The 13630-nt window shown below is 36.7% G+C and overlaps 1 long non-coding RNA gene across 1 annotated transcript; it reads left to right on the top strand.

Annotated features, from left to right (window-relative positions):
- Positions 1 to 2913: 2913 nt before the first annotated feature.
- On the top strand, positions 2914 to 3880 carry LOC311097067. The gene is made up of 3 exons (XR_014609181.1): positions 2914 to 3035; positions 3105 to 3173; positions 3255 to 3880. It is a non-coding gene; the product is annotated as an uncharacterized lncRNA (long non-coding RNA).
- Positions 3881 to 13630: the final 9750 nt, after the last annotated feature.

Below are 13630 nucleotides of genomic sequence, written 5' to 3'. Positions count from 1 at the left end.
AATATTTAAACAATGGGAGCCCTAGGCCTCCCATCTGAGTGGGTTTCTGTAAGTGCGCTTTTGCAATTCGGGGAGTCTTGTAAGCCCAAATAAACGGTAGGATAACTGAATCCAAAAGCTTGAAAAAAGATGCAGGTACATAAATAGGCAAATTTTGAAAAAGGTAGAGGAACTGTGGTAAAGTGACCATTTTAATTGCAATCATTTTGCCTATCATAGATAGCGGAAGGAGCCTCCATCGCTCTATATTATCTTTTAATTTGTCCATCTTAGCCCAAAAGTTTAATTTAAATATTTGCTTGGGGTTCTTTGGTACCACAATGCCAAGATAGGTAAAGTGGTCTTCGACTGTTTTGAAAGGCGAGGGACCAACCTGGCTGGAATTTGTGTGTCTAGCAAGTGACATAAATTCACTTTTGGACCAGTTAATAGTATACCCGGAGATTTTACCAAAAGCATTAATATAATCAAGCAAATATGGGACTGATTTGGCTGGATCAGAAAGATATATTAATAGATCATCAGCATATAGACTAACTAAAGCTTCGTCCTTTCCCATCTTTATTCCATGTATATGTGGGTGACTTCTAATCCCTACTGCTAGAGGTTCCAACGCAATATCAAAAAGAAGAGGGGAAAGAGGATCTCCTTGCCTAACTCCTCGATGCAACTCAAAAGGGTTAGATTTGTTAGAGTTTGTAAGAATGGATGAACGAGGACATAAATATAGAATTTTTACCCACTTGATAAAACGACTCCCAAACCCAAAGTGTTCCAGCGCTTTTAGCATAAATGGCCACTCTATTTGATCAAACGCTTTTTGGGCATCTAGAGAGATGATTGCTCCTGAGGCTTCCTTACCACGCTCCTTAAAGAATATTAAGAAGGAGACGAACATTGCAAAAGGAGAAACGACCTGGTATAAACCCAGTTTGGTCTGGGTTTACTATTGTTGAAATGACAGGCTGATAATCTAACGTTCAGTTTTGCTCATTGGAATTGGGGAACTTGTAATGGTTGCATATTGCAAATGACTAGACACGCCCACCGGCGTTGAGCCGCAGTTGATATTGAGTACACCTGTGCGGTGCACAGTGGCGGAACTAGAGTTTTATACACGGGGTGGCCAGGGGGTGGCCACTGCTACTTTCGGGGGTACACAGTACACACACACACACAGTGGAAAAGCTTATGGAAGGAATTGGGTCACTCTGTTTGTGTCTATAAGTGTTGAACATCCAAAATATTTGCAGAAAACAAAGCTTAAGCACCAAGGAGATAAGATACCGTAGCATGTGTCTGTTATGTACTGCTGCGTTTATTTACAAAAAAACTCACATTTACAACCAAAAAAACCTGTTTTTTTAATTGTACTTGAAAAATGTAAACAATTGTATTGCCCATCAATATAAAATCTTATCCTAGGAAGATTTAATACAACATAATTCTTTCTTTATAATAATTTATAATTATTCTTTCTAATTATAATTATTTTTTTGTGTTCATTTTTGGGTGAACTATCCTTTTAATCTGGCAAAATCATCTCAACTTAAATTCCTGAATTGGGTATGTGATTGACTGCCTGACTCTGGTAGATGCTCTGACCTGTTGCTGGTCCTGAAGTCTGACCACACTGACTCTGACTAGCCAGTGGTGATGCAAGGGCTGGGGTCTGTTTGCACCTGATCTGCCTGTTAGTCATTTTAAGCCAAAATGGGGGTCAACCTTGAACAAATTGCAACAGAAGCAAACTCAACAGAAGCAAGAGATTGGGTTTGGGACTGGGTCTGGGACTGTTTCTGGGGGACGAGTCTGAGGGAAGAACAGGAGACAATGGTAAGGAGAATGCAAAGGACAAAAGGTAAAATAAAAAGTGAATCCCCAGAAACAGTTTTCGAAACTTTCCCCTAATGGGATTCTTCTAGACTTTTTTTCCTTACTCAGGACATATTGAGGATACAAAATTATTTGAGTTTGCTTCTGTTGCAATTTGTTCAACCTTTTTTCATAAAATGACTGGACTATGTTTGTGCTTATTTAAAAAGTACTCTGATATCTCTCCCTTTCTTTTCATGTTTAATTGACCCTGTTCAAAAATATGACAAATTTAAAATATGATTCCAATCATATTTATATTCTAATCATCATCCAATTACCAACATTTTTATCTTAACTCTTTCTCGCAGTAGCCTATAAAAAAAATGGTGTTTTTGGTAATTTTCACAATTTCATGGCACCCCAGAATATTTTGTTGTATGAATATCTGAACATACCAAAAGAATGAACAGACAAAAAATTGTTTTATTCTAGCTTTGTGCATCTTTTTTTATCAACACTTGAATTTTGGCAAGTTTCATAAAAAGCAACATGAGCAAAAAGCTGAGAAAATCGCATTTTTATCAAAGACTACATCTAGATCAGATTCATAATGATGATCAAAACACAGTAGATCAAGTCCATCAACACCCTACACCCATAAAGCTTCATAGTCCTATAGTGATCGCATTATGATATCACTTGTTTCTGCTTTTCTTTGCCTGCGTTTTGATCTCCTATCCTCACATTAGCTAGAACATTTGTATACTGTAACGGCAAGGTACTGCATATGCGTGTATTAGGCCTAATGTAGGCTATTCGGAGCAAACCAACCTGATGCTAAACCTTAAAAACTTACTTCAAATATGATGTTTTCTTATTCGGTGAAGTTCTGTATCTTGCAACCATCTCTCGTCCTCTGCTCGTCCGTTTGAAAACTGCGCGCGCGCCGCGCTGCCGGCGAACGTAATTTTTTTTTTTTTTAATCAGCATTAGCAACTGCCAGTAGCAAATAAAATTTTGGGGTGGCCAATCGCATGTCAGGGGTGTCCAGTGCCACCCCGGACCCCCCTCTGGCTCCGCCACTGGCGGTGCAAGCATGAGGGTGCGTCTGTGTCTAGTGGCGTGATAAAAACCCTGTCGAAGTTTGGTTGATTGTTATTCTTCTCTGTGCGGTGTGAAGTAACCGGCTACCCATTTCTAGTTGCTTTGCCTCTCTGGTGAGTTTTCCGTATGTTCCCATCTCAATCGCAGATCATGGTCTAAATATAGCCTATGTTTGCCATCAGGAATGCGTGGGCGTGAAGTGGCGAGCGCAGGGAATATAAAGGTTACTATAGCTTAAATTCCCCTACGAGGTAAGAAGTGTTATAATTGGTGTCTTATTTTGGGAGGGGGGAAATTAATCAATGTATTTACTATTCGTGTTTTTATTGCAGGTGCGGCCCAAGAGCGCTAGCTGATGTTTTTTTATATATATTTTGTCACTGTTTCATGGTCCTAGTACAACTGACGGCAGCGGATATTGCGGTTTGAACCGCTAACGATCGAGCTCTTTAACGAGCTGCTCGTAAGAAATGTGTTGAAATACTGACGTAGCCTAATGTATGTTCGATGGGCTATTAAGTTATAGTAAACTGCTATGCTGGTAGCCTGGTCCATTTAAAGCAGTGCAAACAATATTAACATTAGTCTTAATTGAGAAGTGAAACATGATGTTACTGTGACTGAGTGGTGTAATTATTGTCTTTTTTTTGTTAGTGTTTTTTTGGTAAATCCATTTGCCAGTTATATCCGCTGGTGGCCAGAACTGTGATATTGAGGCTTAACAGAAGGGGGAGTGTATTTGTTTTCTTTTTTATATTCTTTTTATTTGGTGTGACACTTGCTTTACGTTTTGTTTATTCGCTGATTTGCTGTGTTTTCCCCTTCTGTTAAAGTGGTCAAATTGGGGTCTCTTGTTTCTGTCGGTATTAATTGGTAAGCTGTATTTGAGACCTATTTTGATGTTTTTAAGTGAATGATCTTTTCCCTGTAATAAATAAATCTGGTATATTTTTGGAAAGTCACGTCTCTGTCTTCAGTGCATTCCGAACCAGCAGGGTCCTTCCTTTTGTTGTAATTCTTTTTGGTTTAATTTTCTTTTTGGGTTATTTGTATTATTTTATACTTTCCTGGGTAGAGAAGGAACCTAGGTGGCGTAGTCGGGTATTTTTATATTTAACCAAAGGTTACATATGCTTTCCAAGTCTGTTTGCTAATACTTTTATCACCTTCTGATCAAAGTTGAGAAGCGATATAGGTCTATAATTGGCTGGGTCCGTATCGTCTTTTCCTTTCTTTAATAGAACACAAATATTGGCCTCATATAATGAATTGGGGAGTCTGCCATTTTCATATGAGTCGTTGATCATTCTCAATAAGTAAGGGGCTAGTTTTAAAGAAGGCTTTATAAAATTCACATCCAAAGCCGTCTGGACCCGGTGCTTTGCCCGACGGAAAAGACTTGATGGCCTCTAAGATGTCCGCTTCAGAAAATGTGTATTCTAGATCTTCTTTTGCAATTTTATCTAACTGGGGAAGATTAAGACTATCAAAAAAAGATTCATAATCCTCTTGACTGACGTTGCATTTTGAGGAATAAAGATCAGAGTAAAAATCCCTAAAGGATTCATTAATTTATTCTGGATTGGTTACAATCTCAGCTGTGTTTGACTTGATGAATTGTTTGCTTTGCTTGCTCACCCCTTAACTGTCTCGCTAATAAAGTTTCTGGTTTATCGCCTAATTCAAAGTGTTTTTAAGTAAGAGATTCTCGATTCTTTTGCTCAAGATCGAATTATATTCATATTTTAAATTCAGTATCTTATTATAATCTTGTTGTAATCCGGAGATTCTATATGCCTGTTCTAATGTTGTGAGTAAATTTTCAATTGTCAAAAGCCTGCTATTGCTATTTCTCTTACTAGCAGTTTCAAAAGCAACAATATGACCCCTTATGACTGCCTTAAGAGTTTCCCATAAAATTGAATCAGAGACTTGGCCATTGTCATTATTCATAAATAAATCATCCAGTTTAGCGTTAATGTAGCTTTCAAAAGCTGGGTCTTTAAGTAAGGGTTGAATCGCCAATAATAACTTTGTCGTGGCAGGATTTTATTAATCTGAAGTGAGATGGGGCTATGGTCTGATATAAGCATGTTATGGTACCGTGTACCAGTTACTCTGCGTATCAGTTCAGAAGTAACCAAAAAACGGTCAATCCTAGTATAAGATTTATGAACATGCGATTAAAATGAGTATTCCCTTTCTGTTGGGTGATGCAACCTCCAAATATCTACCATGTTCCTTTCCACAATCAATCTATTGAGGATCTGTACTGAGGTTATACTAGGAGGTGGCTTTGAGGATGATCGATCTAAAAATGGATCTAAATAACAATTGAAATCACTGCCAATAATGACATTACACACCCAGATGGTATTAAATCAGAAATCTTTTAAAAAAATTGAGGATCGTCAATATTAGGACCATATATATTTAACATTGTGATGTGCAAAGAACTAAGTTGTCCTGAAATCATGACATATCTGCCATGAGAGTCAGTAGTCATTGAATCAAGCTGAAATGAAATACCCTTATGAAGTAAAATTGCTACCCCCCTGGCCTTACTGCTGAAAGGAGCCTGATATACCTGGGATATCCAATTCGCCCTAAGTTTATGTTCTTGTCTGCTTTCAAGGACTTGAGATAGTTAAACACTTTACCTCTTTTAATGGGGTGGCCAAGACCTTCAACATTCCAAGATGCCAAAGCTAAGGTAGGATTTCCTCTATTAGTTGTATCGTTCCCTTTCATTTAAGTTTTGTAACACAAAGTAAAACCACAATAACATTCCACCTCCCCAAAAAAAAAAAAAAAAAAAAACACAACTTAAGCCTCGAACTTTAAGCCCCCCCAACCCAGCCCATTTAAAAGTAGTTTAGAGACGTTTAGATTACAATTTTATCGACTTGGCTGTGGAGAAGATGGCAAACACGTCTACCTCCTACGTTGCTCCATAGCGCCCCCCTTATCCGGCAGTCTTTAGCGCAGTTTAGCACACATAGGTTGATGATATTGGTGTTCGTGCTTTTGTAACCTTCATTTTCGATCGTTCTTCTGCTATGGCTAAACCCTTGCGTACAGTCTCTTGCCAAGCAACGGTTGGTTGCTATGTTCTCTCAGGTGTCCAAATTGATGGTGCCGGCTTGCATGTCACGCTTACAAACATCCCTGTATCGTAACAGAGTCCCTGTTTACAATCCCTACATTTTAAATTCCTTTAATAATCATGTGGTTTATTGATTGATGAAAGAATTTAATTACAATGGTTTTCATGTTTCAAATAGTTTTTAACAATTTCAGTTGATCACTGTCACAGTGCATTCATTTAGTGTTTTATTGCTACAAGCAATGTGTGTATTTGAGTGGTGACTGCCATGTAGTAAGTGCTTACACTCCTGGCTTCATAGAAAATATATGCATTTCTCTTGGATTTCATTTATTGATACATTTACTGAATTTAATATTCAATTAATCAACAAATATGGTTATGAATGTAACTAACTCAACACATGAATCCCCTAACATAAGCATTCTTAAAATTTCGAATTATTTTATAGTCCAAAGCTCCATTCGATGCTATGGTAAATGATGCCAATACATCCTATATAAAAGTTTGTATCAGTTTAATATCTGTTTTTGTTTGCATATCATTCAACTATAACTGTACATGTTTGGATTCAGCAGATTGAGACCTGCATTCTAGATCTTTATCACTTAACATTGAAGGGGAATGATACCACTTCTGTTTGTTCTGTCATATGGTTTGATTGCACAGATTACCTGTCAACCACACATAACCGATCATCTCTCCTCTTAACTAGTTATAGCACCAAATAAGCACGAGTGAACATCCGAGGGTGTGTTGAAAGATACAGTACTTACTGAAATGTAATTCATGTAATTGCTCAGTTTCAACGACAAAAAAAGATGTCATTAAAACAGCTCATAAACTTAACATTAAAGTGACCAGACAAATGAGAACTGAAAACACAGCAACTTAAATAGTAAGGCAAACTATTAAATGACAAACATCTGTCACTAAGACCAAATCACAAACAATCCAAAAATGGCTGTTGCTGGTGATGTGCCGAATTTTGACTCCCTGCCAAATTATTAAGGGAATAAAAGTGGACGACTGGTTTTGGGCACAAGGAGGGCCATTTTTACTGTGTGGTAAATATAAGCAGCACAGAACAACGTTTCATATGCTCATTGTCTCCTAATTATGACCAGAAATGGATAAATATTAAGTCTGCTGTTTAAAACAAATAAAGAACCAATGTAGGAGAATGGTTGTTATGCAGGAAACTCTGTATATTCGTGCAGTGTGCGATTGCCTAATCCTAACCCCACTAACGGCCTCTTCCCACTCGGAACTCGGTGCCTAGGCTATCGACGGTGACGATAGGACATTATTTTCAACTTGGCCGAAATATTTTATTCTCCATCATTCAATGCATTTTGCCTGTACATAAATAACATAACCACTTCACTTCCTGTCTACACACTGTCCTAAAATAAGAAGGCAAAAATACCAAAAATAAGTCTTTGATAATATATATATATACACTCACCTAAAGGATTATTAGGAACACCTGTTCAATTTCTCATTAATGCAATTATCTAATCAACCAATCACATGGCAGTTGCTTCAATGCATTTAGGGGTGTGGTCCTGGCCAAGACAATCTCCTGAACTCCAAACTGAATGTCAGAATGGGAAAGAAAGGTGATTTAAGCAATTTTGAGCGTGGCATGGTTGTTGGTGCCAGACGGGCCGGTCTGAGTATTTCACAATCTGCTCAGTTACTGGGATTTTCACACACAACCATTTCTAGGGTTTACAAAGAATGGTGTGAAAAGGGAAAAACATCCAGTATGCGGCAGTCCTGTGGGCGAAAATGCCTTGTTGATGCTAGAGGTCAGAGGAGAATGGGCCGACTGATTCAAGCTGATAGAAGAGCAACTTTGACTGAAATAACCACTCGTTACAACCGAGGTATGCAGCAAAGCATTTGTGAAGCCACAACACGCACAACCTTGAGGCGGATGGGCTACAACAGCAGAAGACCCCACCGGGTACCACTCATCTCCACTACAAATAGGAAAAAGAGGCTACAATTTGCACGAGCTCACCAAAATTGGACAGTTGAAGACAGGAAAAATGTTGCCTGGTCTGATGAGTCTCGATTTCTGTTGAGACATTCAGATGGTAGAGTCAGAATTCGGCGTAAACAGAATGAGAACATGGATCCATCATGCCTTGTTACCACTGTGCAGGCTGGTGGTGGTGGTGTAATGGTGTGGGGGATGTTTTCTTGGCACACTTTAGGCCCCTTAGTGCCAATTGGGCATAGTTTAAATGCCACGGCCTACCTGAGCATTGTTTCTGACCATGTCCATCCCTTTATGACCACCATGTACCCATCCTCTGATGGCTACTTCCAGCAGGATAATGCACCATGTCACAAAGCTCGAATCATTTCAAATTGGTTTCTTGAACATGACAATGAGTTCACTGTACTAAAATGGCCCCCACAGTCACCAGATCTCAACCCAATAGAGCATCTTTGGGATGTGGTGGAAAGGGAGCTTTGTGCTCTGGATGTGCATCCTACAAATCTCCATCAACTGCAAGATGCTATCCTATCAATATGGGCCAACATTTCTAAAGAATGCTTTCAGCACCTTGTTGAATCAATGCCACGTAGAATTAAGGCAGTTCTGAAGGCGAAAGGGGGTCAAACACAGTATTAGTATGGTGTTCCTAATAATCCTTTAGGTGAGTGTATATTTCCTATTACCTGTGGCAGTTGTTTTCACAAGTTCACACTTACAAATGATCGAATTGAGTAAAATAAGTCTATTTGGCATGCTATTAGAGGAGATCAAGGGCTCTGAGCTTGGAATTTAGGCAGAGGGATGCAGAAAACTGTCGAGGTAACTAGGTGAGATGGCTGTGTGTGTAGCCTATATATATATAAATATATATATATCTGCAATCTCTCCAGATGCAGATATGTAAGAGAGCAGATAAGAGCAGATAATAGCAAATAAATCAGCTACGAGGTGAAGCGCAATTGTCACGGTTAGTAAGGAAGACGAGGAAGAAGGTTAGTGTGCAAATAATAAAAAACTTCAATAAAACAAAACAAACGCAGTATTCCAGATCATGCAACAGAGTTGCAGCATAACAGTGAGCTCAAAACACAAACAATACCATAAAATAAAGAACTGAATGGCTTAAATACACAGGATAACAAACAATATGCAAACAGCTGTGATCTAATTAATCATATAATGAATAAACTTGGCGATAAAATGAGAACAAAGGAAAAAACATACAATATTTTATATAAATATATATAAAACTATATATTTTAAGTTTATTGCAATATATAAACTTTATATATTTTATACTTATATATATATATATAATATAAACATATATTATATACTTTATATATAAAAATATATATATACACACACAAGCATTGCGTATTTTGAGAGCGTAGAGAGAGCGACTTGATTACGTCATTCGCAGTACTTCATGGGAGTGAGTGGAGCTAAAGAGCTATTTAAGGCGTGTGTTGCTTTTTTCAACTAGCAGAATGGTATAATTTTCTTTACAGCATCATGGGTAATGTACGTTTTTCACCCAGAATTCCACTGTTAAACACAATTATTTAAAAAAAGAAAAAATCGGATGCCTGCCCATAAGAATCCCTGCTTAAGATTATTACTCAATTATTTATCATAGTCAAATACTAAAAATAGCCATTATGACAGTCAGAGTGACCTTATCATTACACAATCCTTATCCAAATCCTTCCAAACAGGTTGAGACAACACCCCTAATTACAATAATAAAAATGATAAAAGTCATAAAATTCTTCCTTGTTCCGTCATACCAGAAAAGCCATAAACACCAGCATAATGACTGAATGACAACTGAATGATTTGTCTGAGAAAATTGTCTTTGTTATGCATATCTGTGCATTCTATGTAAGACAAAAGAAAAAAAAACAACTTTTGTGTTATCATGGTAGTCTGTCTGGTACATACCTGAAGTCTTTATAAGCACATGTAATGTTATGCCTGTAGTATCACTTTTGATGTCAAAGGACATAAGTGACTGTGAACAGGTTTAAGTCTTTTAATTCTCCTGCAATATATGTACAATTGAAGGTTGTAAAAATTTTAAAAAGGTTTTTGTTTAACAATTTGTACCGTAATGGCATAATTCAATTCAATTCACATAGCGCTTTTCACAACATAGTTCCAAAGCAGCTTTACAGAAAATGCATGAGTTAATTTATGTGATCTGTTATTAGAGACTGTCTAAGTTATGTATTTCAGAAATATATAACTCATATAGTAATAGTGAGTAGAAAGGAAATGGGCAAATGGGAAACAAAACAAAGGTGGCATCTGAAAGTTGTGGTTAGTGGTCAGTGTGTGTGTAAATGTAGGTTTTTGACCAACTTTTTCCACGTTTGATGTCATTTCTAGTGAGAAATTAGTATTGTAGTAATTAGTTATCACCAATATTGTCATATCCCAGCAAGCAATTTTGCATTTAAAATACGTTTAATAGCCGTCCAAACAGCCCAGACGTCAAGGCAAAATGTGGGCAGTCAGTTCAAATTTAGACCATAGCCCAAGAATAGACTAGTCATCAATTAGATAACAAAGAAATGAAATGAGTGTAGAAATGAAACCAAACACCTTGTAATCACTGTTGACTTTGCTTACATGATGGAATATCTCGCAAGTTATTTTGGCAAAAACGATATGTAACCAAATTCAAGGTTATTTTGGCTAGAAGTGGGTTACTCATAGGCGGACTATATCGGGTCTCTGGTTAATCTAGACGGTGAAATGATGGCTATTGCTTGCTGGGATATCATTAACCCATTATGCTGTAATTCAGTCATTGTCTGATAAGGCAGTGAGGCAACAAGTCACATGTCAGGTGTGGTTTTGTGTAAATCTAGCACCAGCACTGGAGTATTAAGGTGAGTGTTGTTCATTATTAAATTGACTGTATGTGTTCAAAGTTTTCAGAAGTATTAAAAAACTTCAAGTGTATGGTTCAGTGTGCATGCGTGTGTGTGTGTGTGTGTGTGTGTGTGTGTATGTGTGCACACTAACTAACTTGGGTTAAATGCAGTGGACAAATTCTGAGTATAGGTTACCATACTTGGCCTTGCCTTCACTTCACTTTACTTTACTTTACTTTACTTTACTTTACTTTACTTTACTTTACTTTACTTTACTTTACTTTACTTTACTAATAGAACTTGAAGGTGGAAAAGTTTGGTACTGCACCACTAAATCTAATGAGAACTCTTTTTTTTTTTTGAGAATTCAAATTTGGAACACAACTGTATGGCTTTGATTTTATAGTAAAAAATGTCAAAGATTTTACATTTAAACATCTAACTCTAAATGATCTATTCACATCTACAATAATGTGCCAAGTGTCTTCTTTAAAGATATGTTGACCTATACTCCACAGCTTTTACAACAGTTACATTTGGAAATGTCATTTTCAGGTGGGATGAAAAGTGGGATGGGCAGTTAACAGGTTAAACATGTCTGATAATCTCATATTTTCAGAAAGTAATTGTCAAATGAGTTACCTGTGTTTTTGCCATGTTATGAGAATAATTAATAAAAGGTATAAGGCATGACCACATTCCATGAGTGTGACACCAGGATTATGATGGTCGTTGTGAGAAAAGATAAGCAGGAGGGACCTGATCTAAAAATGTTCAATGAGATCTTCAAGTTAATTAACTTGTGATTTTTATTGACTTAGTTAACCTGTACTGTATCCTTCAAATAAAATCTCTTTCGCAGCAGCTTTACAGCCCTTTACAGCAGCTCTATAAAGATAACAACAGATGTGGGATAAAAGGAAAAAGAAGGGCTGGAATTCTGTAGAACAGGTTGTGAATATAAAGGCCTGTTGCCCTTTTCACTGTGATTAGTGCACTGACTGCCTTTTAAGAAGTTATCTAAATTTAGTTGAGTCTTGACTGTTCGGTTGTTTGCAATTTTAGGAAAGTCTATACAATCCTTGGTTTTGTAAGTCTGGATGCAGTTGTTAAATTGCACAGAGTGGAATCATTTCATGGTGTCCTCTTGCCTATATGATTTGTGTGAATTTCTTAAATAGGAGGAGGAAATCTTGTAGGGTAAGCAACTTTTTCTTTGTTAGAAATGAATATGTTCAAATATGATTAAGCATACAAAATGACACCACAGCAACATGTACCTATTACTAATACAACTAGGTTTCATTAAAATAAAGTTAAAATAAGTTAACTACTTTAGTTAAAGTGATTGTTCACCCAAAATTGAATATGTTGTCATCATTACTCTTTACCCTCAAGTTGTTCTTCCAACTGAAATCAAAATTGACCCTATTTACTTTGTTAGCGCATATTACTAGTCTTGTGGTGAAAAATTAATCCGTGCAAGTTAATACACAGAAAAAAATTGTTTGCCGTCGTAATCTTTAATCAAAGTCTGAAAAGTTACTTCCGGTCTGGAATGGCGTTCCTTCTCTGATGATGTAGGTTTGAGGACTTGGGTTGGGAAACGCTTAACCACTCCCCTCAAACCGTTAGTCTGTTATGAGCGAGAGATGGAGAGGAGGAGCGCTAGAGTAAAACCCTGCCCTCTGTTCAATATTCCTTTTCACTGGGAAATACGTCACAGCACTGGAGAAAAGTCGTTTGCAACTTCCGGTTCACGCAGACTTTAAACTGTATGAGTTTCTTTCCTCTGCTGAACACAAAATAAGATATTTTAAAGAATGTTGGTTGGTAATAGTTGGCTTCCATAGTATATTTTTCCTACTATGGAAGTCAATGTCTACAACAACAACATTGTTTAAAATATCTTCTTTTGTGTTCAACAGAAGAAAGAACTTCATACAGGTTTGAAACAACCATTTTTGCTTGTTTTTTGGAAAACTAATTTGCAAAACTATCACTTTAACATGAATTAAGAATGAACAATACTTCTATCGCGTTTATAAATCTTAGTCAATGTTAATTTCAACATTTATTAAAATCAAAAGTTGTATTTCTTAACATTAGTTAATGTACTGTGAACTAACATGAACGACTGGATTTTTATTAACTAACATTAACAAAGATGAATAAATACTGTAACAAATGTATTGCTCATTGTTAGTTCATGTTAATTATAAAGTGTTACCGATTTTACTTTTATAACCTTTCTCCTTTCTTTTATTTTTATTTATGGTTAAATAAATTAATCTGTCTGGTTTCACTGTATAACGTCATGCTTTTCTCTACAGTTGGTGTGGCGTCAACATCTCAAAACACTTCAAAACATTAAAGACTGGAAAATTTAGTTTTCTGTGAAACAAATTTTTTTTTTTGTACTGTCAATACATGTCTGTAAAATGTAAGCTATTTAACTTTCTAGTTCATTGATCTGTTTTATAAAAGCAACATCAAACGCTCATTCTAGTGTGATATAGTTGAAATATTTTTCCATGTTTTAATTGCGTACAGTGTGCATAATTTGTAATGTGTCTTTTTTCTCCCTACAGAATGAAAGGATTGTGTCTTCACCTCAAACTGAAAATTGTCTGTTTCACACTGGCATTCATTATATGCTGTTCTATGATCATAATTTTAAGAGTAAATAAAGGACAGGGAAGTGTG

This window comes from Abramis brama (assembly GCF_963993115.1).
Source record: "Abramis brama genome assembly, chromosome: 15".
Classification (NCBI taxonomy): Eukaryota; Metazoa; Chordata; class Actinopteri; order Cypriniformes; family Leuciscidae; genus Abramis; species Abramis brama.
This window is presented reverse-complemented; position numbering and strand designations above follow the sequence as displayed.